We start from the raw sequence: 21,459 nt of genomic DNA, 5'->3' as shown, positions 1-21,459 counted from the left end.
ATCGATATAGTGTGAGATGTGTAGGAAAGCAGCAGCTGTGCTAACTAAATGCAAATAATGGTCGCTCATGCGGTGCGTTTCGAGCTGAAGGGCTCCGATTCACTAGTCTGTAAGAACAAAGTACCCGAAAAGTGCGCTAGGAGGCGCCTCCTTAGCTCAGTGGCAGAGCGCTGGTCTAGTAAACCAAAGGTCGTCAGTTCGATCCTCACAGGAGGCAAATGAATTTTGTAACAGCCCCTCCCACCGTGGCCCTTTCGAAAAAAGCGGTCAAGGATAAAAAAGTTATGAATGGGTGCGGTATTTAAGAAATGCTCTCGCAAATGAATAGTGTGAATGGTGCTATTAAAGTGGGCACCAGAAACTGCTGCTTTTGGCAGTCTCCGGAGAATGCCGACGTGAAATACTTAGTTCTTGTGATGTATTTTCTACCCCTGATAAAGACCCTCGCGATTGTCGTCGTCGTCGTCGTCGTCGGCGCCGCCGCCGCTTTGGTAATAGCGACAACTCGCCATTGTATCACATAGGGTGAGGTACCTTCTGCAGGCGACTGAGATGGCACTAAGCGATTGAAGCTGATTTGCCTTCTCTTGTTTGATCAGCGTCATAAGGGCTTGAATGTAACTTGCGATGGGACACAGCAAGAAGTAGCGTCGTACTTTTAGTACTGAAATTTGAGATGGAGAACTGCGTCAAAGATGGGAAATTCATTCTGCCAAGTGTACAAATGGCGAAAATGAGGTGTGTGTGGAGAAGTATATTGCGCCAGTGACCGTGTGGCCTAATGGATAAGGCGTCGGACTTCGGATCCGAAGATTGCAGGTTCGAATCCTGTCACGGTCGAGTTTTTCCTGTTCTGCAAAAGATGCATGCTGTTTTACTGTGTTGTTTGAGTACTCTAAAACTAGTTGGAAGTTGCTGCTGTCCGCTTCCTGGCTGCAAAACCGGCGTCTACCAGAAGCACAAGCAAGACAAGGGTGATCTGTAGCGAAGTTTTCGGCACAGTGCCGTTCAGGAGAGTTTTTGTTGGAACTACTGCATCTGATTCAGGAGCCAAGGGCTACGCCACAGGCGTCTGCGCACTGTCGAGCATGTGTGTTGAATAATGGTGCTGATAGCCACGTATCATTTCAAGCAGATTTGATGCCTTTCGGAGACAATTTTTCATTGAATAGGATTGTAGCTGATTTGTGGCAGCAGGAAATAAGCTGTAGTCAAAAGAATCTTCAATAGATGGTCGCAGGTCAATCAGTATTGTATGGCTCGTAACGCGTTGCGTGCAGCCCGGCTAGCTCAGTCGGTAGAGCATGAGACTCTTAATCTCAGGGTCGTGGGTTCGAGCCCCACGCTGGGCGGCGCAAAATTTTGTGTCTACGCGGATCCAACATGCGCCCATCTCGTGAGCCTTGCGTAATGAACGTAACGGGTTACGACGATGCCTAGCTTCATATGAATATCAGAGGAACGGTATTTGAAGCTGAAAGTGACTCTGAAATGAAATAAATGTGTTGTTTTGGAATTTTAGTTGTACATCGATATAGTGTGAGATGTGTAGGAAAGCAGCAGCTGTGCTAACTAAATGCAAATAATGGTCGCTCATGCGGTGCGTTTCGAGCTGAAGGGCTCCGATTCACTAGTCTGTAAGAACAAAGTACCCGAAAAGTGCGCTAGGAGGCGCCTCCTTAGCTCAGTGGCAGAGCGCTGGTCTAGTAAACCAAAGGTCGTCAGTTCGATCCTCACAGGAGGCAAATGAATTTTGTAACAGCCCCTCCCACCGTGGCCCTTTCGAAAAAAGCGGTCAAGGATAAAAAAGTTATGAATGGGTGCGGTATTTAAGAAATGCTCTCGCAAATGAATAGTGTGAATGGTGCTATTAAAGTGGGCACCAGAAACTGCTGCTTTTGGCAGTCTCCGGAGAATGCCGACGTGAAATACTTAGTTCTTGTGATGTATTTTCTACCCCTGATAAAGACCCTCGCGATTGTCGTCGTCGTCGTCGTCGTCGTCGTCGGCGCCGCCGCCGCTTTGGTAATAGCGACAACTCGCCATTGTATCACATAGGGTGAGGTACCTTCTGCAGGCGACTGAGATGGCACTAAGCGATTGAAGCTGATTTGCCTTCTCTTGTTTGATCAGCGTCATAAGGGCTTGAATGTAACTTGCGATGGGACACAGCAAGAAGTAGCGTCGTACTTTTAGTACTGAAATTTGAGATGGAGAACTGCGTCAAAGATGGGAAATTCATTCTGCCAAGTGTACAAATGGCGAAAATGAGGTGTGTGTGGAGAAGTATATTGCGCCAGTGACCGTGTGGCCTAATGGATAAGGCGTCGGACTTCGGATCCGAAGATTGCAGGTTCGAATCCTGTGACGGTCGAGTTTTTCCTGTTCTGCAAAAGATGCATGCTGTTTTACTGTGTTGTTTGAGTACTCTAAAACTAGTTGGAAGTTGCTGCTGTCCGCTTCCTGGCTGCAAAACCGGCGTCTACCAGAAGCACAAGCAAGACAAGGGTGATCTGTAGCGAAGTTTTCGGCACAGTGCCGTTCAGGAGAGTTTTTGTTGGAACTACTGCATCTGATTCCGGAGCCAAGGGCTACGCCACAGGCGTCTGCGCACTGTCGAGCATGTGTGTTGAATAATGGTGCTGATAGCCACGTATCATTTCAAGCAGATTTGATGCCTTTCGGAGACAATTTTTCATTGAATAGGATTGTAGCTGATTTGTGGCAGCAGGAAATAAGCTGTAGTCAAAAGAATCTTCAATAGATGGTCGCAGGTCAATCAGTATTGTATGGCTCGTAACGCGTTGCGTGCAGCCCGGCTAGCTCAGTCGGTAGAGCATGAGACTCTTAATCTCAGGGTCGTGGGTTCGAGCCCCACGCTGGGCGGCGCAAAATTTTGTGTCTACGCGGATCCAACATGCGCCCATCTCGTGAGCCTTGCGTAATGAACGTAACGGGTTACGACGATGCCTAGCTTCATATGAATATCAGAGGAACGGTATTTGAAGCTGAAAGTGACTCTGAAATGAAATAAATGTGTTGTTTTGGAATTTTAGTTGTACATCGATATAGTGTGAGATGTGTAGGAAAGCAGCAGCTGTGCTAACTAAATGCAAATAATGGTCGCTCATGCGGTGCGTTTCGAGCTGAAGGGCTCCGATTCACTAGTCTGTAAGAACAAAGTACCCGAAAAGTGCGCTAGGAGGCGCCTCCTTAGCTCAGTGGCAGAGCGCTGGTCTAGTAAACCAAAGGTCGTCAGTTCGATCCTCACAGGAGGCAAATGAATTTTGTAACAGCCCCTCCCACCGTGGCCCTTTCGAAAAAAGCGGTCAAGGATAAAAAAATTATGAATGGGTGCGGTATTTAAGAAATGCTCTCGCAAATGAATAGTGTGAATGGTGCTATTAAAGTGGGCACCAGAAACTGCTGCTTTTGGCAGTCTCCGGAGAATGCCGACGTGAAATACTTAGTTCTTGTGATGTATTTTCTACCCCTGATAAAGACCCTCACGATTGTCGTCGTCGTCGTCGGCGCCGCCGCCGCTTTGGTAATAGCGACAACTCGCCATTGTATCACATAGGGTGAGGTACCTTCTGCAGGCGACTGAGATGGCACTAAGCGATTGAAGCTGATTTGCCTTCTCTTGTTTGATCAGCGTCATAAGGGCTTGAATGTAACTTGCGATGGGACACAGCAAGAAGTAGCGTCGTACTTTTAGTACTGAAATTTGAGATGGATAACTGCGTTAAAGATGGGAAATTCATTCTGCCAAGTGTACAAATGGCGAAAATGAGGTGTGTGTGGAGAAGTATATTGCGCCAGTGACCGTGTGGCCTAATGGATAAGGCGTCGGACTTCGGATCCGAAGATTGCAGGTTCGAATCCTGTGACGGTCGAGTTTTTCCTGTTCTGCAAAAGATGCATGCTGTTTTACTGTGTTGTTTGAGTACTCTAAAACTAGTTGGAAGTTGCTGCTGTCCGCTTCCTGGCTGCAAAACCGGCGTCTACCAGAAGCACAAGCAAGACAAGGGTGATCTGTAGCGAAGTTTTCGGCACAGTGCCGTTCAGGAGAGTTTTTGTTGGAACTACTGCATCTGATTCAGGAGCCAAGGGCTACGCCACAGGCGTCTGCGCACTGTCGAGCATGTGTGTTGAATAATGGTGCTGATAGCCACGTATCATTTCAAGCAGATTTGATGCCTTTCGGAGACAATTTTTCATTGAATAGGATTGTAGCTGATTTGTGGCAGCAGGAAATAAGCTGTAGTCAAAAGAATCTTCAATAGATGGTCGCAGGTCAATCAGTATTGTATGGCTCGTAACGCGTTGCGTGCAGCCCGGCTAGCTCAGTCGGTAGAGCATGAGACTCTTAATCTCAGGGTCGTGGGTTCGAGCCCCACGCTGGGCGGCGCAAAATTTTGTGTCTACGCGGATCCAACATGCGCCCCTCTCGTGAGCCTTGCGTAATGAACGTAACGGGTTACGACGATGCCTAGCTTCGTATGAATATCAGAGGAACGGTATTTGAAGCTGAAAGTGACTCTGAAATGAAATAAATGTGTTGTTTTGGAATTTTAGTTGTACATCGATATAGTGTGAGATGGGTAGGAAAGCAGCAGCTGTGCTAACTAAATGCAAATAATGGTCGCTCATGCGGTGCGTTTCGAGCTGAAGGGCTCCGATTCACTAGTCTGTAAGAACAAAGTACCCGAAAAGTGCGCTAGGAGGCGCCGCCTTAGCTCAGTGGCAGAGCGCTGGTCTAGTAAACCAGAGGTCGTCAGTTCGATCCTCACAGGAGGCAAATGAATTTTGTAACAGCCCCTCCCACCGTGGCCCTTTCGAAAAAAGCGGTCAAGGATAAAAAAATTATGAATGGGTGCGGTATTTAAGAAATGCTCTCGCAAATGAATAGTGTGAATGGTGCTATTAAAGTGGGCACCAGAAACTGCTGCTTTTGGCAGTCTCCGGAGAATGCCGACGTGAAATACTTAGTTCTTGTGATGTATTTTCTACCCCTGATAAAGACCCTCGCGATTGTCGTCGTCGTCGTCGTCGTCGTCGGCGCCGCCGCCGCTTTGGTAATAGCGACAACTCGCCATTGTATCACATAGGGTGAGGTACCTTCTGCAGGCGACTGAGATGGCACTAAGCGATTGAAGCTGATTTGCCTTCTCTTGTTTGATCAGCGTCATAAGGGCTTGAATGTAACTTGCGATGGGACACAGCAAGAAGTAGCGTCGTACTTTTAGTACTGAAATTTGAGATGGAGAACTGCGTCAAAGATGGGAAATTCATTCTGCCAAGTGTACAAATGGCGAAAATGAGGTGTGTGTGGAGAAGTATATTGCGCCAGTGACCGTGTGGCCTAATGGATAAGGCGTCGGACTTCGGATCCGAAGATTGCAGGTTCGAATCCTGTGACGGTCGAGTTTTTCCTGTTCTGCAAAAGATGCATGCTGTTTTACTGTGTTGTTTGAGTACTCTAAAACTAGTTGGAAGTTGCTGCTGTCCGCTTCCTGGCTGCAAAACCGGCGTCTACCAGAAGCACAAGCAAGACAAGGGTGATCTGTAGCGAAGTTTTCGGCACAGTGCCGTTCAGGAGAGTTTTTGTTGGAACTACTGCATCTGATTCAGGAGCCAAGGGCTACGCCACAGGCGTCTGCGCACTGTCGAGCATGTGTGTTGAATAATGGTGCTGATAGCCACGTATCATTTCAAGCAGATTTGATGCCTTTCGGAGACAATTTTTCATTGAATAGGATTGTAGCTGATTTGTGGCAGCAGGAAATAAGCTGTAGTCAAAAGAATCTTCAATAGATGGTCGCAGGTCAATCAGTATTGTATGGCTCGTAACGCGTTGCGTGCAGCCCGGCTAGCTCAGTCGGTAGAGCATGAGACTCTTAATCTCAGGGTCGTGGGTTCGAGCCCCACGCTGGGCGGCGCAAAATTTTGTGTCTACGCGGATCCAACATGCGCCCATCTCGTGAGCCTTGCGTAATGAACGTAACGGGTTACGACGATGCCTAGCTTCATATGAATATCAGAGGAACGGTATTTGAAGCTGAAAGTGACTCTGAAATGAAATAAATGTGTTGTTTTGGAATTTTAGTTGTACATCGATATAGTGTGAGATGTGTAGGAAAGCAGCAGCTGTGCTAACTAAATGCAAATAATGGTCGCTCATGCGGTGCGTTTCGAGCTGAAGGGCTCCGATTCACTAGTCTGTAAGAACAAAGTACCCGAAAAGTGCGCTAGGAGGCGCCTCCTTAGCTCAGTGGCAGAGCGCTGGTCTAGTAAACCAAAGGTCGTCAGTTCGATCCTCACAGGAGGCAAATGAATTTTGTAACAGCCCCTCCCACCGTGGCCCTTTCGAAAAAAGCGGTCAAGGATAAAAAAGTTATGAATGGGTGCGGTATTTAAGAAATGCTCTCGCAAATGAATAGTGTGAATGGTGCTATTAAAGTGGGCACCAGAAACTGCTGCTTTTGGCAGTCTCCGGAGAATGCCGACGTGAAATACTTAGTTCTTGTGATGTATTTTCTACCCCTGATAAAGACCCTCGCGATTGTCGTCGTCGTCGTCGTCGTCGTCGTCGTCGTCGGCGCCGCCGCCGCTTTGGTAATAGCGACAACTCGCCATTGTATCACATAGGGTGAGGTACCTTCTGCAGGCGACTGAGATGGCACTAAGCGATTGAAGCTGATTTGCCTTCTCTTGTTTGATCAGCGTCATAAGGGCTTGAATGTAACTTGCGATGGGACACAGCAAGAAGTAGCGTCGTACTTTTAGTACTGAAATTTTAGATGGATAACTGCGTTAAAGATGGGAAATTCATTCTGCCAAGTGTACAAATGGCGAAAATGAGGTGTGTGTGGAGAAGTATATTGCGCCAGTGACCGTGTGGCCTAATGGATAAGGCGTCGGACTTCGGATCCGAAGATTGCAGGTTCGAATCCTGTGACGGTCGAGTTTTTCCTGTTCTGCAAAAGATGCATGCTGTTTTACTGTGTTGTTTGAGTACTCTAAAACTAGTTGGAAGTTGCTGCTGTCCGCTTCCTGGCTGCAAAACCGGCGTCTACCAGAAGCACAAGCAAGACAAGGGTGATCTGTAGCGAAGTTTTCGGCACAGTGCCGTTCAGGAGAGTTTTTGTTGGAACTACTGCATCTGATTCAGGAGCCAAGGGCTACGCCACAGGCGTCTGCGCACTGTCGAGCATGTGTGTTGAATAATGGTGCTGATAGCCACGTATCATTTCAAGCAGATTTGATGCCTTTCGGAGACAATTTTTCATTGAATAGGATTGTAGCTGATTTGTGGCAGCAGGAAATAAGCTGTAGTCAAAAGAATCTTCAATAGATGGTCGCAGGTCAATCAGTATTGTATGGCTCGTAACGCGTTGCGTGCAGCCCGGCTAGCTCAGTCGGTAGAGCATGAGACTCTTAATCTCAGGGTCGTGGGTTCGAGCCCCACGCTGGGCGGCGCAAAATTTTGTGTCTACGCGGATCCAACATGCGCCCCTCTCGTGAGCCTTGCGTAATGAACGTAACGGGTTACGACGATGCCTAGCTTCGTATGAATATCAGAGGAACGGTATTTGAAGCTGAAAGTGACTCTGAAATGAAATAAATGTGTTGTTTTGGAATTTTAGTTGTACATCGATATAGTGTGAGATGTGTAGGAAAGCAGCAGCTGTGCTAACTAAATGCAAATAATGGTCGCTCATGCGGTGCGTTTCGAGCTGAAGGGCTCCGATTCACTAGTCTGTAAGAACAAAGTACCCGAAAAGTGCGCTAGGAGGCGCCGCCTTAGCTCAGTGGCAGAGCGCTGGTCTAGTAAACCAGAGGTCGTCAGTTCGATCCTCACAGGAGGCAAATGAATTTTGTAACAGCCCCTCCCACCGTGGCCCTTTCGAAAAAAGCGGTCAAGGATAAAAAAATTATGAATGGGTGCGGTATTTAAGAAATGCTCTCGCAAATGAATAGTGTGAATGGTGCTATTAAAGTGGGCACCAGAAACTGCTGCTTTTGGCAGTCTCCGGAGAATGCCGACGTGAAATACTTAGTTCTTGTGATGTATTTTCTACCCCTGATAAAGACCCTCGCGATTGTCGTCGTCGTCGTCGTCGTCGGCGCCGCCGCCGCTTTGGTAATAGCGACAACTCGCCATTGTATCACATAGGGTGAGGTACCTTCTGCAGGCGACTGAGATGGCACTAAGCGATTGAAGCTGATTTGCCTTCTCTTGTTTGATCAGCGTCATAAGGGCTTGAATGTAACTTGCGATGGGACACAGCAAGAAGTAGCGTCGTACTTTTAGTACTGAAATTTGAGATGGATAACTGCGTTAAAGATGGGAAATTCATTCTGCCAAGTGTACAAATGGCGAAAATGAGGTGTGTGTGGAGAAGTATATTGCGCCAGTGACCGTGTGGCCTAATGGATAAGGCGTCGGACTTCGGATCCGAAGATTGCAGGTTCGAATCCTGTGACGGTCGAGTTTTTCCTGTTCTGCAAAAGATGCATGCTGTTTTACTGTGTTGTTTGAGTACTCTAAAACTAGTTGGAAGTTGCTGCTGTCCGCTTCCTGGCTGCAAAACCGGCGTCTACCAGAAGCACAAGCAAGACAAGGGTGATCTGTAGCGAAGTTTTCGGCACAGTGCCGTTCAGGAGAGTTTTTGTTGGAACTACTGCATCTGATTCAGGAGCCAAGGGCTACGCCACAGGCGTCTGCGCACTGTCGAGCATGTGTGTTGAATAATGGTGCTGATAGCCACGTATCATTTCAAGCAGATTTGATGCCTTTCGGAGACAATTTTTCATTGAATAGGATTGTAGCTGATTTGTGGCAGCAGGAAATAAGCTGTAGTCAAAAGAATCTTCAATAGATGGTCGCAGGTCAATCAGTATTGTATGGCTCGTAACGCGTTGCGTGCAGCCCGGCTAGCTCAGTCGGTAGAGCATGAGACTCTTAATCTCAGGGTCGTGGGTTCGAGCCCCACGCTGGGCGGCGCAAAATTTTGTGTCTACGCGGATCCAACATGCGCCCCTCTCGTGAGCCTTGCGTAATGAACGTAACGGGTTACGACGATGCCTAGCTTCGTATGAATATCAGAGGAACGGTATTTGAAGCTGAAAGTGACTCTGAAATGAAATAAATGTGTTGTTTTGGAATTTTAGTTGTACATCGATATAGTGTGAGATGGGTAGGAAAGCAGCAGCTGTGCTAACTAAATGCAAATAATGGTCGCTCATGCGGTGCGTTTCGAGCTGAAGGGCTCCGATTCACTAGTCTGTAAGAACAAAGTACCCGAAAAGTGCGCTAGGAGGCGCCGCCTTAGCTCAGTGGCAGAGCGCTGGTCTAGTAAACCAGAGGTCGTCAGTTCGATCCTCACAGGAGGCAAATGAATTTTGTAACAGCCCCTCCCACCGTGGCCCTTTCGAAAAAAGCGGTCAAGGATAAAAAAATTATGAATGGGTGCGGTATTTAAGAAATGCTCTCGCAAATGAATAGTGTGAATGGTGCTATTAAAGTGGGCACCAGAAACTGCTGCTTTTGGCAGTCTCCGGAGAATGCCGACGTGAAATACTTAGTTCTTGTGATGTATTTTCTACCCCTGATAAAAACCCTCGCGATTGTCGTCGTCGTCGTCGTCGTCGTCGGCGCCGCCGCCGCTTTGGTAATAGCGACAACTCGCCATTGTATCACATAGGGTGAGGTACCTTCTGCAAGCGACTGAGATGGCACTAAGCGATTGAAGCTGATTTGCCTTCTCTTGTTTGATCAGCGTCATAAGGGCTTGAATGTAACTTGCGATGGGACACAGCAAGAAGTAGCGTCGTACTTTTAGTACTGAAATTTTAGATGGAGAACTGCGTCAAAGATAGGAAATTCATTCTGCCAAGTGTACAAATGGCGAAAGTGAGGTGTGTGTGGAGAAGTATATTGCGCCAGTGAAGGTGTGGCCTAATGGATAAGGCGTCGGACTTCGGATCCGAAGATTGCAGGTTCGAATCCTGTGACGGTCGAGTTTTTCCTGTTCTGCAAAAGATGCATGCTGTTTTACTGTGTTGTTTGAGTACTCTAAAACTAGTTGGAAGTTGCTGCTGTCCGCTTCCTGGCTGCAAAACCGGCGTCTACCAGAAGCACAAGCAAGACAAGGGTGATCTGTAGCGAAGTTTTCGGCACAGTGCCGTTCAGGAGAGTTTTTGTTGGAACTACTGCATCTGATTCAGGAGCCAAGGGCTACGCCACAGGCGTCTGCGCACTGTCGAGCATGTGTGTTGAATAATGGTGCTGATAGCCACGTATCATTTCAAGCAGCTTTGATGCTTTTCGGAGACAATTTTTCATTGAATAGGATTGTAGCTGATTTGTGGCAGCAGGAAATAAGCTGTAGTCAAAAGAATCTTCAATAGATGGTCGCAGGTCAATCATTATTGTATGGCTCGTAACGCGTTGCGTGCAGCCCGGCTAGCTCAGTCGGTAGAGCATGAGACTCTTAATCTCAGGGTCGTGGGTTCGAGCCCCACGCTGGGCGGCGCAAAATTTTGTGTCTACGCGGATCCAACATGCGCCCATCTCGTGAGCCTTGCGTAATGAACATAACGGGTTACGACGATGCCTAGCTTCATATGAATATCAGAGGAACGGTATTTGAAGCTGAAAGTGACTCTGAAATGAAATAAATGTGTTGTTTTGGAATTTTAGTTGTACATCGATATAGTGTGAGATGTGTAGGAAAGCAGCAGCTGTGCTAACTAAATGCAAATAATGGTCGCTCATGCGGTGCGTTTCGAGCTGAAGGGCTCCGATTCACTAGTCTGTAAGAACAAAGTACCCGAAAAGTGCGCTAGGAGGCGCCTCCTTAGCTCAGTGGCAGAGCGCTGGTCTAGTAAACCAAAGGTCGTCAGTTCGATCCTCACAGGAGGCAAATGAATTTTGTAACAGCCCCTCCCACCGTGGCCCTTTCGAAAAAAGCGGTCAAGGATAAAAAAATTATGAATGGGTGCGGTATTTAAGAAATGCTCTCGCAAATGAATAGTGTGAATGGTGCTATTAAAGTGGGCACCAGAAACTGCTGCTTTTGGCAGTCTCCGGAGAATGCCGACGTGAAATACTTAGTTCTTGTGATGTATTTTCTACCCCTGATAAAGACCCTCGCGATTGTCGTCATCGTCGTCGGCGCCGCCGCCGCTTTGGTAATAGCGACAACTCGCCATTGTATCACATAGGGTGAGGTACCTTCTGCAGGCGACTGAGATGGCACTAAGCGATTGAAGCTGATTTGCCTTCTCTTGTTTGATCAGCGTCATAAGGGCTTGAATGTAACTTGCGATGGGACACAGCAAGAAGTAGCGTCGTACTTTTAGTACTGAAATTTGAGATGGAGAACTGCGTCAAAGATGGGAAATTCATTCTGCCAAGTGTACAAATGGCGAAAATGAGGTGTGTGTGGAGAAGTATATTGCGCCAGTGACCGTGTGGCCTAATGGATAAGGCGTCGGACTTCGGATCCGAAGATTGCAGGTTCGAATCCTGTGACGGTCGAGTTTTTCCTGTTCTGCAAAAGATGCATGCTGTTTTACTGTGTTGTTTGAGTACTCTAAAACTAGTTGGAAGTTGCTGCTGTCCGCTTCCTGGCTGCAAAACCGGCGTCTACCAGAAGCACAAGCAAGACAAGGGTGATCTGTAGCGAAGTTTTCGGCACAGTGCCGTTCAGGAGAGTTTTTGTTGGAACTACTGCATCTGATTCAGGAGCCAAGGGCTACGCCACAGGCGTCTGCGCACTGTCGAGCATGTGTGTTGAATAATGGTGCTGATAGCCACGTATCATTTCAAGCAGATTTGATGCCTTTCGGAGACAATTTTTCATTGAATAGGATTGTAGCTGATTTGTGGCAGCAGGAAATAAGCTGTAGTCAAAAGAATCTTCAATAGATGGTCGCAGGTCAATCAGTATTGTATGGCTCGTAACGCGTTGCGTGCAGCCCGGCTAGCTCAGTCGGTAGAGCATGAGACTCTTAATCTCAGGGTCGTGGGTTCGAGCCCCACGCTGGGCGGCGCAAAATTTTGTGTCTACGCGGATCCAACATGCGCCCATCTCGTGAGCCTTGCGTAATGAACGTAACGGGTTACGACGATGCCTAGCTTCATATGAATATCAGAGGAACGGTATTTGAAGCTGAAAGTGACTCTGAAATGAAATAAATGTGTTGTTTTGGAATTTTAGTTGTACATCGATATAGTGTGAGATGTGTAGGAAAGCAGCAGCTGTGCTAACTAAATGCAAATAATGGTCGCTCATGCGGTGCGTTTCGAGCTGAAGGGCTCCGATTCACTAGTCTGTAAGAACAAAGTACCCGAAAAGTGCGCTAGGAGGCGCCTCCTTAGCTCAGTGGCAGAGCGCTGGTCTAGTAAACCAAAGGTCGTCAGTTCGATCCTCACAGGAGGCAAATGAATTTTGTAACAGCCCCTCCCACCGTGGCCCTTTCGAAAAAAGCGGTCAAGGATAAAAAAGTTATGAATGGGTGCGGTATTTAAGAAATGCTCTCGCAAATGAATAGTGTGAATGGTGCTATTAAAGTGGGCACCAGAAACTGCTGCTTTTGGCAGTCTCCGGAGAATGCCGACGTGAAATACTTAGTTCTTGTGATGTATTTTCTACCCCTGATAAAGACCCTCGCGATTGTCGTCGTCGTCGTCGGCGCCGCCGCCGCTTTGGTAATAGCGACAACTCGCCATTGTATCACATAGGGTGAGGTACCTTCTGCAGGCGACTGAGATGGCACTAAGCGATTGAAGCTGATTTGCCTTCTCTTGTTTGATCAGCGTCATAAGGGCTTGAATGTAACTTGCGATGGGACACAGCAAGAAGTAGCGTCGTACTTTTAGTACTGAAATTTGAGATGGAGAACTGCGTCAAAGATGGGAAATTCATATTGCCAAGTGTACAAATGTCGAAAATGAGGTGTGTGTGGAGAAGTATATTGCGCCAGTGACCGTGTGGCCTAATGGATAAGGCGTCGGACTTCGGATCCGAAGATTGCAGGTTCGAATCCTGTCACGGTCGAGTTTTTCCTGTTCTGCAAAAGATGCATGCTGTTTTACTGTGTTGTTTGAGTACTCTAAAACTAGTTGGAAGTTGCTGCTGTCCGCTTCCTGGCTGCAAAACCGGCGTCTACCAGAAGCACAAGCAAGACAAGGGTGATCTGTAGCGAAGTTTTCGGCACAGTGCCGTTCAGGAGAGTTTTTGTTGGAACTACTGCATCTGATTCAGGAGCCAAGGGCTACGCCACAGGCGTCTGCGCACTGTCGAGCATGTGTGTTGAATAATGGTGCTGATAGCCACGTATCATTTCAAGCAGATTTGATGCCTTTCGGAGACAATTTTTCATTGAATAGGATTGTAGCTGATTTGTGGCAGCAGGAAATAAGCTGTAGTCAAAAGAATCTTCAATAGATGGTCGCAGGTCAATCAGTATTGTATGGCTCGTAACGCGTTGCGTGCAGCCCGGCTAGCTCAGTCGGTAGAGCATGAGACTCTTAATCTCAGGGTCGTGGGTTCGAGCCCCACGCTGGGCGGCGCAAAATTTTGTGTCTACGCGGATCCAACATGCGCCCATCTCGTGAGCCTTGCGTAATGAACGTAACGGGTTACGACGATGCCTAGCTTCATATGAATATCAGAGGAACGGTATTTGAAGCTGAAAGTGACTCTGAAATGAAATAAATGTGTTGTTTTGGAATTTTAGTTGTACATCGATATAGTGTGAGATGTGTAGGAAAGCAGCAGCTGTGCTAACTAAATGCAAATAATGGTCGCTCATGCGGTGCGTTTCGAGCTGAAGGGCTCCGATTCACTAGTCTGTAAGAACAAAGTACCCGAAAAGTGCGCTAGGAGGCGCCTCCTTAGCTCAGAGGCAGAGCGCTGGTCTAGTAAACCAAAGGTCGTCAGTTCGATCCTCACAGGAGGCAAATGAATTTTGTAACAGCCCCTCCCACCGTGGCCCTTTCGAAAAAAGCGGTCAAGGATAAAAAAATTATGAATGGGTGCGGTATTTAAGAAATGCTCTCGCAAATGAATAGTGTGAATGGTGCTATTAAAGTGGGCACCAGAAACTGCTGCTTTTGGCAGTCTCCGGAGAATGCCGACGTGAAATACTTAGTTCTTGTGATGTATTTTCTACCCCTGATAAAGACCCTCGCGATTGTCGTCGTCGTCGTCGGCGCCGCCGCCGCTTTGGTAATAGCGACAACTCGCCATTGTATCACATAGGGTGAGGTACCTTCTGCAGGCGACTGAGATGGCACTAAGCGATTGAAGCTGATTTGCCTTCTCTTGTTTGATCAGCGTCATAAGGGCTTGAATGTAACTTGCGATGGGACACAGCAAGAAGTAGCGTCGTACTTTTAGTACTGAAATTTGAGATGGAGAACTGCGTCAAAGATGGGAAATTCATATTGCCAAGTGTACAAATGTCGAAAATGAGGTGTGTGTGGAGAAGTATATTGCGCCAGTGACCGTGTGGGCTAATGGATAAGGCGTCGGACTTCGGATCCGAAGATTGCAGGTTCGAATCCTGTCACGGTCGAGTTTTTCCTGTTCTGCAAAAGATGCATGCTGTTTTACTGTGTTGTTTGAGTACTCTAAAACTAGTTGGAAGTTGCTGCTGTCCGCTTCCTGGCTGCAAAACCGGCGTCTACCAGAAGCACAAGCAAGACAAGGGTGATCTGTAGCGAAGTTTTCGGCACAGTGCCGTTCAGGAGAGTTTTTGTTGGAACTACTGCATCTGATTCAGGAGCCAAGGGCTACGCCACAGGCGTCTGCGCACTGTCGAGCATGTGTGTTGAATAATGGTGCTGATAGCCACGTATCATTTCAAGCAGATTTGATGCCTTTCGGAGACAATTTTTCATTGAATAGGATTGTAGCTGATTTGTGGCAGCAGGAAATAAGCTGTAGTCAAAAGAATCTTCAATAGATGGTCGCAGGTCAATCAGTATTGTATGGCTCGTAACGCGTTGCGTGCAGCCCGGCTAGCTCAGTCGGTAGAGCATGAGACTCTTAATCTCAGGGTCGTGGGTTCGAGCCCCACGCTGGGCGGCGCAAAATTTTGTGTCTACGCGGATCCAACATGCGCCCATCTCGTGAGCCTTGCGTAATGAACGTAACGGGTTACGACGATGCCTAGCTTCATATGAATATCAGAGGAACGGTATTTGAAGCTGAAAGTGACTCTGAAATGAAATAAATGTGTTGTTTTGGAATTTTAGTTGTACATCGATATAGTGTGAGATGTGTAGGAAAGCAGCAGCTGTGCTAACTAAATGCAAATAATGGTCGCTCATGCGGTGCGTTTCGAGCTGAAGGGCTCCGATTCACTAGTCTGTAAGAACAAAGTACCCGAAAAGTGCGCTAGGAGGCGCCTCCTTAGCTCAGAGGCAGAGCGCTGGTCTAGTAAACCAAAGGTCGTCAGTTCGATCCTCACAGGAGGCAAATGAATTTTGTAACAGCCCCTCCCACCGTGGCCCTTTCGAAAAAAGCGGTCAAGGATAAAAAAATTATGAATGGGTGCGGTATTTAAGAAATGCTCTCGCAAATGAATAGTGTGAATGGTGCTATTAAAGTGGGCACCAGAAACTGCTGCTTTTGGCAGTCTCCGGAGAATGCCGACGTGAAATACTTAGTTCTTGTGATGTATTTTCTACCCCTGATAAAGACCCTCGCGATTGTCGTCGTCGTCGTCGGCGCCGCCGCCGCTTTGGTAATAGCGACAACTCGCCATTGTATCACATAGGGTGAGGTACCTTCTGCAGGCGACTGAGATGGCACTAAGCGATTGAAGCTGATTTGCCTTCTCTTGTTTGATCAGCGTCATAAGGGCTTGAATGTAACTTGCGATGGGACACAGCAAGAAGTAGCGTCGTACTTTTAGTACTGAAATTTGAGATGGAGAACTGCGTCAAAGATGGGAAATTCATTCTGCCAAGTGTACAAATGGCGAAAATGAGGTGTGTGTGGAGAAGTATATTGCGCCAGTGACCGTGTGGGCTAATGGATAAGGCGTCGGACTTCGGATCCGAAGATTGCAGGTTCGAATCCTGTCACGGTCGAGTTTTTCCTGTTCTGCAAAAGATGCATGCTGTTTTACTGTGTTGTTTGAGTACTCTAAAACTAGTTGGAAGTTGCTGCTGTCCGCTTCCTGGCTGCAAAACCGGCGTCTACCAGAAGCACAAGCAAGACAAGGGTGATCTGTAGCGAAGTTTTCGGCACAGTGCCGTTCAGGAGAGTTTTTGTTGGAACTACTGCATCTGATTCAGGAGCCAAGGGCTACGCCACAGGCGTCTGCGCACTGTCGAGCATGTGTGTTGAATAATGGTGCTGATAGCCACGTATCATTTCAAGCAGATTTGATGCCTTTCGGAGACAATTTTTCATTGAATAGGATTGTAGCTGATTTGTGGCAGCAGGAAATAAGCTGTAGTCAAAAGAATCTTCAATAGATGGTCGCAGGTCAATCAGTATTGTATGGCTCGTAACGCGTTGCGTGCAGCCCGGCTAGCTCAGTCGGTAGAGCATGAGACTCTTAATCTCAGGGTCGTGGGTTCGAGCCCCACGCTGGGCGGCGCAAAATTTTGTGTCTACGCGGATCCAACATGCGCCCATCTCGTGAGCCTTGCGTAATGAACGTAACGGGTTACGACGATGCCTAGCTTCATATGAATATCAGAGGAACGGTATTTGAAGCTGAAAGTGACTCTGAAATGAAATAAATGTGTTGTTTTGGAATTTTAGTTGTACATCGATATAGTGTGAGATGTGTAGGAAAGCAGCAGCTGTGCTAACTAAATGCAAATAATGGTCGCTCATGCGGTGCGTTTCGAGCTGAAGGGCTCCGATTCACTAGTCTGTAAGAACAAAGTACCCGAAAAGTGCGCTAGGAGGCGCCTCCTTAGCTCAGAGGCAGAGCGCTGGTCTAGTAAACCAAAGGTCGTCAGTTCGATCCTCACAGGAGGCAAATGAATTTTGTAACAGCCCCTCCCACCGTGGCCCTTTCGAAAAAAGCGGTCAAGGATAAAAAAATTATGAATGGGTGCGGTATTTAAGAAATGCTCTCGCAAATGAATAGTGTGAATGGTGCTATTAAAGTGGGCACCAGAAACTGCTGCTTTTGGCAGTCTCCGGAGAATGCCGACGTGAAATACTTAGTTCTTGTGATGTATTTTCTACCCCTGATAAAGACCCTCGCGATTGTCGTCGTCGTCGTCGGCGCCGCCGCCGCTTTGGTAATAGCGACAACTCGCCATTGTATCACATAGGGTGAGGTACCTTCTGCAGGCGACTGAGATGGCACTAAGCGATTGAAGCTGATTTGCCTTCTCTTGTTTGATCAGCGTCATAAGGGCTTGAATGTAACTTGCGATGGGACACAGCAAGAAGTAGCGTCGTACTTTTAGTACTGAAATTTGAGATGGAGAACTGCGTCAAAGATGGGAAATTCATTCTGCCAAGTGTACAAATGGCGAAAATGAGGTGTGTGTGGAGAAGTATATTGCGCCAGTGACCGTGTGGCCTAATGGATAAGGCGTCGGACTTCGGATCCGAAGATTGCAGGTTCGAATCCTGTGACGGTCGAGTTTTTCCTGTTCTGCAAAAGATGCATGCTGTTTTACTGTGTTGTTTGAGTACTCTAAAACTAGTTGGAAGTTGCTGCTGTCCGCTTCCTGGCTGCAAAACCGGCGTCTACCAGAAGCACAAGCAAGACAAGGGTGATCTGTAGCGAAGTTTTCGGCACAGTGCCGTTCAGGAGAGTTTTTGTTGGAACTACTGCATCTGATTCAGGAGCCAAGGGCTACGCCACAGGCGTCTGCGCACTGTCGAGCATGTGTGTTGAATAATGGTGCTGATAGCCACGTATCATTTCAAGCAGATTTGATGCCTTTCGGAGACAATTTTTCATTGAATAGGATTGTAGCTGATTTGTGGCAGCAGGAAATAAGCTGTAGTCAAAAGAATCTTCAATAGATGGTCGCAGGTCAATCAGTATTGTATGGCTCGTAACGCGTTGCGTGCAGCCCGGCTAGCTCAGTCGGTAGAGCATGAGACTCTTAATCTCAGGGTCGTGGGTTCGAGCCCCACGCTGGGCGGCGCAAAATTTTGTGTCTACGCGGATCCAACATGCGCCCATCTCGTGAGCCTTGCGTAATGAACGTAACGGGTTACGACGATGCCTAGCTTCATATGAATATCAGAGGAACGGTATTTGAAGCTGAAAGTGACTCTGAAATGAAATAAATGTGTTGTTTTGGAATTTTAGTTGTACATCGATATAGTGTGAGATGTGTAGGAAAGCAGCAGCTGTGCTAACTAAATGCAAATAATGGTCGCTCATGCGGTGCGTTTCGAGCTGAAGGGCTCCGATTCACTAGTCTGTAAGAACAAAGTACCCGAAAAGTGCGCTAGGAGGCGCCTCCTTAGCTCAGAGGCAGAGCGCTGGTCTAGTAAACCAAAGGTCGTCAGTTCGATCCTCACAGGAGGCAAATGAATTTTGTAACAGCCCCTCCCACCGTGGCCCTTTCGAAAAAAGCGGTCAAGGATAAAAAAATTATGAATGGGTGCGGTATTTAAGAAATGCTCTCGCAAATGAATAGTGTGAATGGTGCTATTAAAGTGGGCACCAGAAACTGCTGCTTTTGGCAGTCTCCGGAGAATGCCGACGTGAAATACTTAGTTCTTGTGATGTATTTTCTACCCCTGATAAAGACCCTCGCGATTGTCGTCGTCGTCGTCGGCGCCGCCGCCGCTTTGGTAATAGCGACAACTCGCCATTGTATCACATAGGGTGAGGTACCTTCTGCAGGCGACTGAGATGGCACTAAGCGATTGAAGCTGATTTGCCTTCTCTTGTTTGATCAGCGTCATAAGGGCTTGAATGTAACTTGCGATGGGACACAGCAAGAAGTAGCGTCGTACTTTTAGTACTGAAATTTGAGATGGAGAACTGCGTCAAAGATGGGAAATTCATATTGCCAAGTGTACAAATGTCGAAAATGAGGTGTGTGTGGAGAAGTATATTGCGCCAGTGACCGTGTGGGCTAATGGATAAGGCGTCGGACTTCGGATCCGAAGATTGCAGGTTCGAATCCTGTCACGGTCGAGTTTTTCCTGTTCTGCAAAAGATGCATGCTGTTTTACTGTGTTGTTTGAGTACTCTAAAACTAGTTGGAAGTTGCTGCTGTCCGCTTCCTGGCTGCAAAACCGGCGTCTACCAGAAGCACAAGCAAGACAAGGGTGATCTGTAGCGAAGTTTTCGGCACAGTGCCGTTCAGGAGAGTTTTTGTTGGAACTACTGCATCTGATTCAGGAGCCAAGGGCTACGCCACAGGCGTCTGCGCACTGTCGAGCATGTGTGTTGAATAATGGTGCTGATAGCCACGTATCATTTCAAGCAGATTTGATGCCTTTCGGAGACAATTTTTCATTGAATAGGATTGTAGCTGATTTGTGGCAGCAGGAAATAAGCTGTAGTCAAAAGAATCTTCAATAGATGGTCGCAGGTCAATCAGTATTGTATGGCTCGTAACGCGTTGCGTGCAGCCCGGCTAGCTCAGTCGGTAGAGCATGAGACTCTTAATCTCAGGGTCGTGGGTTCGAGCCCCACGCTGGGCGGCGCAAAATTTTGTGTCTACGCGGATCCAACATGCGCCCATCTCGTGAGCCTTGCGTAATGAACGTAACGGGTTACGACGATGCCTAGCTTCATATGAATATCAGAGGAACGGTATTTGAAGCTGAAAGTGACTCTGAAATGAAATAAATGTGTTGTTTTGGAATTTTAGTTGTACATCGATATAGTGTGAGATGTGTAGGAAAGCAGCAGCTGTGCTAACTAAATGCAAATAATGGTCGCTCATGCGGTGCGTTTCGAGCTGAAGGGCTCCGATTCACTAGTCTGTAAGAACAAAGTACCCGAAAAGTGCGCTAGGAGGCGCCTCCTTAGCTCAGAGGCAGAGCGCTGGTCTAGTAAACCAAAGGTCGTCAGTTCGATCCTCACAGGAGGCAAATGAATTTTGTAACAGCCCCTCCCACCGTGGCCCTTTCGAAAAAAGCGGTCAAGGATAAAAAAATTATGAATGGGTGCGGTATTTAAGAAATGCTCTCGCAAATGAATAGTGTGAATGGTGCTATTAAAGTGGGCACCAGAAACTGCTGCTTTTGGCAGTCTCCGGAGAATGCCGACGTGAAATACTTAGTTCTTGTGATGTATTTTCTACCCCTGATAAAGACCCTCGCGATTGTCGTCGTCGTCGTCGGCGCCGCCGCCGCTTTGGTAATAGCGACAACTCGCCATTGTATCACATAGGGTGAGGTACCTTCTGCAGGCGACTGAGATGGCACTAAGCGATTGAAGCTGATTTGCCTTCTCTTGTTTGATCAGCGTCATAAGGGCTTGAATGTAACTTGCGATGGGACACAGCAAGAAGTAGCGTCGTACTTTTAGTACTGAAATTTGAGATGGAGAACTGCGTCAAAGATGGGAAATTCATTCTGCCAAGTGTACAAATGGCGAAAATGAGGTGTGTGTGGAGAAGTATATTGCGCCAGTGACCGTGTGGGCTAATGGATAAGGCGTCGGACTTCGGATCCGAAGATTGCAGGTTCGAATCCTGTCACGGTCGAGTTTTTCCTGTTCTGCAAAAGATGCATGCTGTTTTACTGTGTTGTTTGAGTACTCTAAAACTAGTTGGAAGTTGCTGCTGTCCGCTTCCTGGCTGCAAAACCGGCGTCTACCAGAAGCACAAGCAAGACAAGGGTGATCTGTAGCGAAGTTTTCGGCACAGTGCCGTTCAGGAGAGTTTTTGTTGGAACTACTGCATCTGATTCAGGAGCCAAGGGCTACGCCACAGGCGTCTGCGCACTGTCGAGCATGTGTGTTGAATAATGGTGCTGATAGCCACGTATCATTTCAAGCAGATTTGATGCCTTTCGGAGACAATTTTTCATTGAATAGGATTGTAGCTGATTTGTGGCAGCAGGAAATAAGCTGTAGTCAAAAGAATCTTCAATAGATGGTCGCAGGTCAATCAGTATTGTATGGCTCGTAACGCGTTGCGTGCAGCCCGGCTAGCTCAGTCGGTAGAGCATGAGACTCTTAATCTCAGGGTCGTGGGTTCGAGCCCCACGCTGGGCGGCGCAAAATTTTGTGTCTACGCGGATCCAACATGCGCCCATCTCGTGAGCCTTGCGTAATGAACGTAACGGGTTACGACGATGCCTAGCTTCATATGAATATCAGAGGAACGGTATTTGAAGCTGAAAGTGACTCTGAAATGAAATAAATGTGTTGTTTTGGAATTTTAGTTGTACATCGATATAGTGTGAGATGTGTAGGAAAGCAGCAGCTGTGCTAACTAAATGCAAATAATGGTCGCTCATGCGGTGCGTTTCGAGCTGAAGG

General features: G+C 47.4%; 41 non-coding genes across 41 annotated transcripts; all 41 read left to right on the top strand.

Annotated features, from left to right (window-relative positions):
* The first annotated feature begins 145 nt into the window (after positions 1–145).
* Positions 146–217, top strand: Trnat-agu (transfer RNA threonine (anticodon AGU)). Its single transcript has one exon. It is a non-coding gene; the product is annotated as a tRNA-Thr (tRNA).
* A 550-nt stretch (positions 218–767) lies between these two features.
* Trnar-ucg (transfer RNA arginine (anticodon UCG)) lies at positions 768–840 on the top strand. Its single transcript has one exon. It is a non-coding gene; the product is annotated as a tRNA-Arg (tRNA).
* Positions 841–1,279: 439 nt separating this feature from the next.
* Positions 1,280–1,352, top strand: Trnak-cuu (transfer RNA lysine (anticodon CUU)). Its single transcript has one exon. It is a non-coding gene; the product is annotated as a tRNA-Lys (tRNA).
* Positions 1,353–1,673: 321 nt separating this feature from the next.
* Trnat-agu (transfer RNA threonine (anticodon AGU)) lies at positions 1,674–1,745 on the top strand. Its single transcript has one exon. It is a non-coding gene; the product is annotated as a tRNA-Thr (tRNA).
* Positions 1,746–2,301: 556 nt separating this feature from the next.
* Trnar-ucg (transfer RNA arginine (anticodon UCG)) lies at positions 2,302–2,374 on the top strand. The gene has a single exon. It is a non-coding gene; the product is annotated as a tRNA-Arg (tRNA).
* Positions 2,375–2,813: 439 nt separating this feature from the next.
* Positions 2,814–2,886, top strand: Trnak-cuu (transfer RNA lysine (anticodon CUU)). The gene has a single exon. It is a non-coding gene; the product is annotated as a tRNA-Lys (tRNA).
* A 321-nt stretch (positions 2,887–3,207) lies between these two features.
* On the top strand, positions 3,208–3,279 carry Trnat-agu (transfer RNA threonine (anticodon AGU)). Its single transcript has one exon. It is a non-coding gene; the product is annotated as a tRNA-Thr (tRNA).
* A 544-nt stretch (positions 3,280–3,823) lies between these two features.
* Trnar-ucg (transfer RNA arginine (anticodon UCG)) lies at positions 3,824–3,896 on the top strand. The gene has a single exon. It is a non-coding gene; the product is annotated as a tRNA-Arg (tRNA).
* A 439-nt stretch (positions 3,897–4,335) lies between these two features.
* On the top strand, positions 4,336–4,408 carry Trnak-cuu (transfer RNA lysine (anticodon CUU)). Its single transcript has one exon. It is a non-coding gene; the product is annotated as a tRNA-Lys (tRNA).
* Positions 4,409–4,729: 321 nt separating this feature from the next.
* Trnat-agu (transfer RNA threonine (anticodon AGU)) lies at positions 4,730–4,801 on the top strand. The gene has a single exon. It is a non-coding gene; the product is annotated as a tRNA-Thr (tRNA).
* A 553-nt stretch (positions 4,802–5,354) lies between these two features.
* Positions 5,355–5,427, top strand: Trnar-ucg (transfer RNA arginine (anticodon UCG)). Its single transcript has one exon. It is a non-coding gene; the product is annotated as a tRNA-Arg (tRNA).
* A 439-nt stretch (positions 5,428–5,866) lies between these two features.
* Trnak-cuu (transfer RNA lysine (anticodon CUU)) lies at positions 5,867–5,939 on the top strand. Its single transcript has one exon. It is a non-coding gene; the product is annotated as a tRNA-Lys (tRNA).
* A 321-nt stretch (positions 5,940–6,260) lies between these two features.
* On the top strand, positions 6,261–6,332 carry Trnat-agu (transfer RNA threonine (anticodon AGU)). Its single transcript has one exon. It is a non-coding gene; the product is annotated as a tRNA-Thr (tRNA).
* A 562-nt stretch (positions 6,333–6,894) lies between these two features.
* Positions 6,895–6,967, top strand: Trnar-ucg (transfer RNA arginine (anticodon UCG)). Its single transcript has one exon. It is a non-coding gene; the product is annotated as a tRNA-Arg (tRNA).
* A 439-nt stretch (positions 6,968–7,406) lies between these two features.
* Trnak-cuu (transfer RNA lysine (anticodon CUU)) lies at positions 7,407–7,479 on the top strand. Its single transcript has one exon. It is a non-coding gene; the product is annotated as a tRNA-Lys (tRNA).
* A 321-nt stretch (positions 7,480–7,800) lies between these two features.
* Positions 7,801–7,872, top strand: Trnat-agu (transfer RNA threonine (anticodon AGU)). The gene has a single exon. It is a non-coding gene; the product is annotated as a tRNA-Thr (tRNA).
* A 550-nt stretch (positions 7,873–8,422) lies between these two features.
* On the top strand, positions 8,423–8,495 carry Trnar-ucg (transfer RNA arginine (anticodon UCG)). Its single transcript has one exon. It is a non-coding gene; the product is annotated as a tRNA-Arg (tRNA).
* Positions 8,496–8,934: 439 nt separating this feature from the next.
* On the top strand, positions 8,935–9,007 carry Trnak-cuu (transfer RNA lysine (anticodon CUU)). The gene has a single exon. It is a non-coding gene; the product is annotated as a tRNA-Lys (tRNA).
* Positions 9,008–9,328: 321 nt separating this feature from the next.
* Positions 9,329–9,400, top strand: Trnat-agu (transfer RNA threonine (anticodon AGU)). Its single transcript has one exon. It is a non-coding gene; the product is annotated as a tRNA-Thr (tRNA).
* A 1,065-nt stretch (positions 9,401–10,465) lies between these two features.
* Positions 10,466–10,538, top strand: Trnak-cuu (transfer RNA lysine (anticodon CUU)). The gene has a single exon. It is a non-coding gene; the product is annotated as a tRNA-Lys (tRNA).
* Positions 10,539–10,859: 321 nt separating this feature from the next.
* Positions 10,860–10,931, top strand: Trnat-agu (transfer RNA threonine (anticodon AGU)). Its single transcript has one exon. It is a non-coding gene; the product is annotated as a tRNA-Thr (tRNA).
* A 544-nt stretch (positions 10,932–11,475) lies between these two features.
* Trnar-ucg (transfer RNA arginine (anticodon UCG)) lies at positions 11,476–11,548 on the top strand. Its single transcript has one exon. It is a non-coding gene; the product is annotated as a tRNA-Arg (tRNA).
* Positions 11,549–11,987: 439 nt separating this feature from the next.
* On the top strand, positions 11,988–12,060 carry Trnak-cuu (transfer RNA lysine (anticodon CUU)). The gene has a single exon. It is a non-coding gene; the product is annotated as a tRNA-Lys (tRNA).
* A 321-nt stretch (positions 12,061–12,381) lies between these two features.
* On the top strand, positions 12,382–12,453 carry Trnat-agu (transfer RNA threonine (anticodon AGU)). Its single transcript has one exon. It is a non-coding gene; the product is annotated as a tRNA-Thr (tRNA).
* Positions 12,454–12,997: 544 nt separating this feature from the next.
* On the top strand, positions 12,998–13,070 carry Trnar-ucg (transfer RNA arginine (anticodon UCG)). The gene has a single exon. It is a non-coding gene; the product is annotated as a tRNA-Arg (tRNA).
* Positions 13,071–13,509: 439 nt separating this feature from the next.
* On the top strand, positions 13,510–13,582 carry Trnak-cuu (transfer RNA lysine (anticodon CUU)). The gene has a single exon. It is a non-coding gene; the product is annotated as a tRNA-Lys (tRNA).
* A 321-nt stretch (positions 13,583–13,903) lies between these two features.
* Trnat-agu (transfer RNA threonine (anticodon AGU)) lies at positions 13,904–13,975 on the top strand. The gene has a single exon. It is a non-coding gene; the product is annotated as a tRNA-Thr (tRNA).
* A 544-nt stretch (positions 13,976–14,519) lies between these two features.
* Positions 14,520–14,592, top strand: Trnar-ucg (transfer RNA arginine (anticodon UCG)). Its single transcript has one exon. It is a non-coding gene; the product is annotated as a tRNA-Arg (tRNA).
* Positions 14,593–15,031: 439 nt separating this feature from the next.
* On the top strand, positions 15,032–15,104 carry Trnak-cuu (transfer RNA lysine (anticodon CUU)). Its single transcript has one exon. It is a non-coding gene; the product is annotated as a tRNA-Lys (tRNA).
* Positions 15,105–15,425: 321 nt separating this feature from the next.
* Trnat-agu (transfer RNA threonine (anticodon AGU)) lies at positions 15,426–15,497 on the top strand. Its single transcript has one exon. It is a non-coding gene; the product is annotated as a tRNA-Thr (tRNA).
* Positions 15,498–16,041: 544 nt separating this feature from the next.
* Positions 16,042–16,114, top strand: Trnar-ucg (transfer RNA arginine (anticodon UCG)). The gene has a single exon. It is a non-coding gene; the product is annotated as a tRNA-Arg (tRNA).
* A 439-nt stretch (positions 16,115–16,553) lies between these two features.
* Positions 16,554–16,626, top strand: Trnak-cuu (transfer RNA lysine (anticodon CUU)). Its single transcript has one exon. It is a non-coding gene; the product is annotated as a tRNA-Lys (tRNA).
* Positions 16,627–16,947: 321 nt separating this feature from the next.
* Positions 16,948–17,019, top strand: Trnat-agu (transfer RNA threonine (anticodon AGU)). The gene has a single exon. It is a non-coding gene; the product is annotated as a tRNA-Thr (tRNA).
* Positions 17,020–17,563: 544 nt separating this feature from the next.
* On the top strand, positions 17,564–17,636 carry Trnar-ucg (transfer RNA arginine (anticodon UCG)). The gene has a single exon. It is a non-coding gene; the product is annotated as a tRNA-Arg (tRNA).
* Positions 17,637–18,075: 439 nt separating this feature from the next.
* Trnak-cuu (transfer RNA lysine (anticodon CUU)) lies at positions 18,076–18,148 on the top strand. The gene has a single exon. It is a non-coding gene; the product is annotated as a tRNA-Lys (tRNA).
* Positions 18,149–18,469: 321 nt separating this feature from the next.
* On the top strand, positions 18,470–18,541 carry Trnat-agu (transfer RNA threonine (anticodon AGU)). Its single transcript has one exon. It is a non-coding gene; the product is annotated as a tRNA-Thr (tRNA).
* A 544-nt stretch (positions 18,542–19,085) lies between these two features.
* Trnar-ucg (transfer RNA arginine (anticodon UCG)) lies at positions 19,086–19,158 on the top strand. Its single transcript has one exon. It is a non-coding gene; the product is annotated as a tRNA-Arg (tRNA).
* A 439-nt stretch (positions 19,159–19,597) lies between these two features.
* Trnak-cuu (transfer RNA lysine (anticodon CUU)) lies at positions 19,598–19,670 on the top strand. The gene has a single exon. It is a non-coding gene; the product is annotated as a tRNA-Lys (tRNA).
* Positions 19,671–19,991: 321 nt separating this feature from the next.
* Positions 19,992–20,063, top strand: Trnat-agu (transfer RNA threonine (anticodon AGU)). The gene has a single exon. It is a non-coding gene; the product is annotated as a tRNA-Thr (tRNA).
* A 544-nt stretch (positions 20,064–20,607) lies between these two features.
* Trnar-ucg (transfer RNA arginine (anticodon UCG)) lies at positions 20,608–20,680 on the top strand. The gene has a single exon. It is a non-coding gene; the product is annotated as a tRNA-Arg (tRNA).
* Positions 20,681–21,119: 439 nt separating this feature from the next.
* Trnak-cuu (transfer RNA lysine (anticodon CUU)) lies at positions 21,120–21,192 on the top strand. The gene has a single exon. It is a non-coding gene; the product is annotated as a tRNA-Lys (tRNA).
* The last annotated feature ends 267 nt before the right edge of the window (positions 21,193–21,459 follow it).

This window comes from Schistocerca cancellata, unplaced genomic scaffold (genome assembly GCF_023864275.1).
Source record: "Schistocerca cancellata isolate TAMUIC-IGC-003103 unplaced genomic scaffold, iqSchCanc2.1 HiC_scaffold_1109, whole genome shotgun sequence".
Lineage (NCBI taxonomy): Eukaryota > Metazoa > Arthropoda > Insecta > Orthoptera > Acrididae > Schistocerca > Schistocerca cancellata.
The sequence above is the reverse complement of the archived record's forward strand: the minus strand, read 5'-3'. Positions and strand labels throughout refer to the sequence as shown.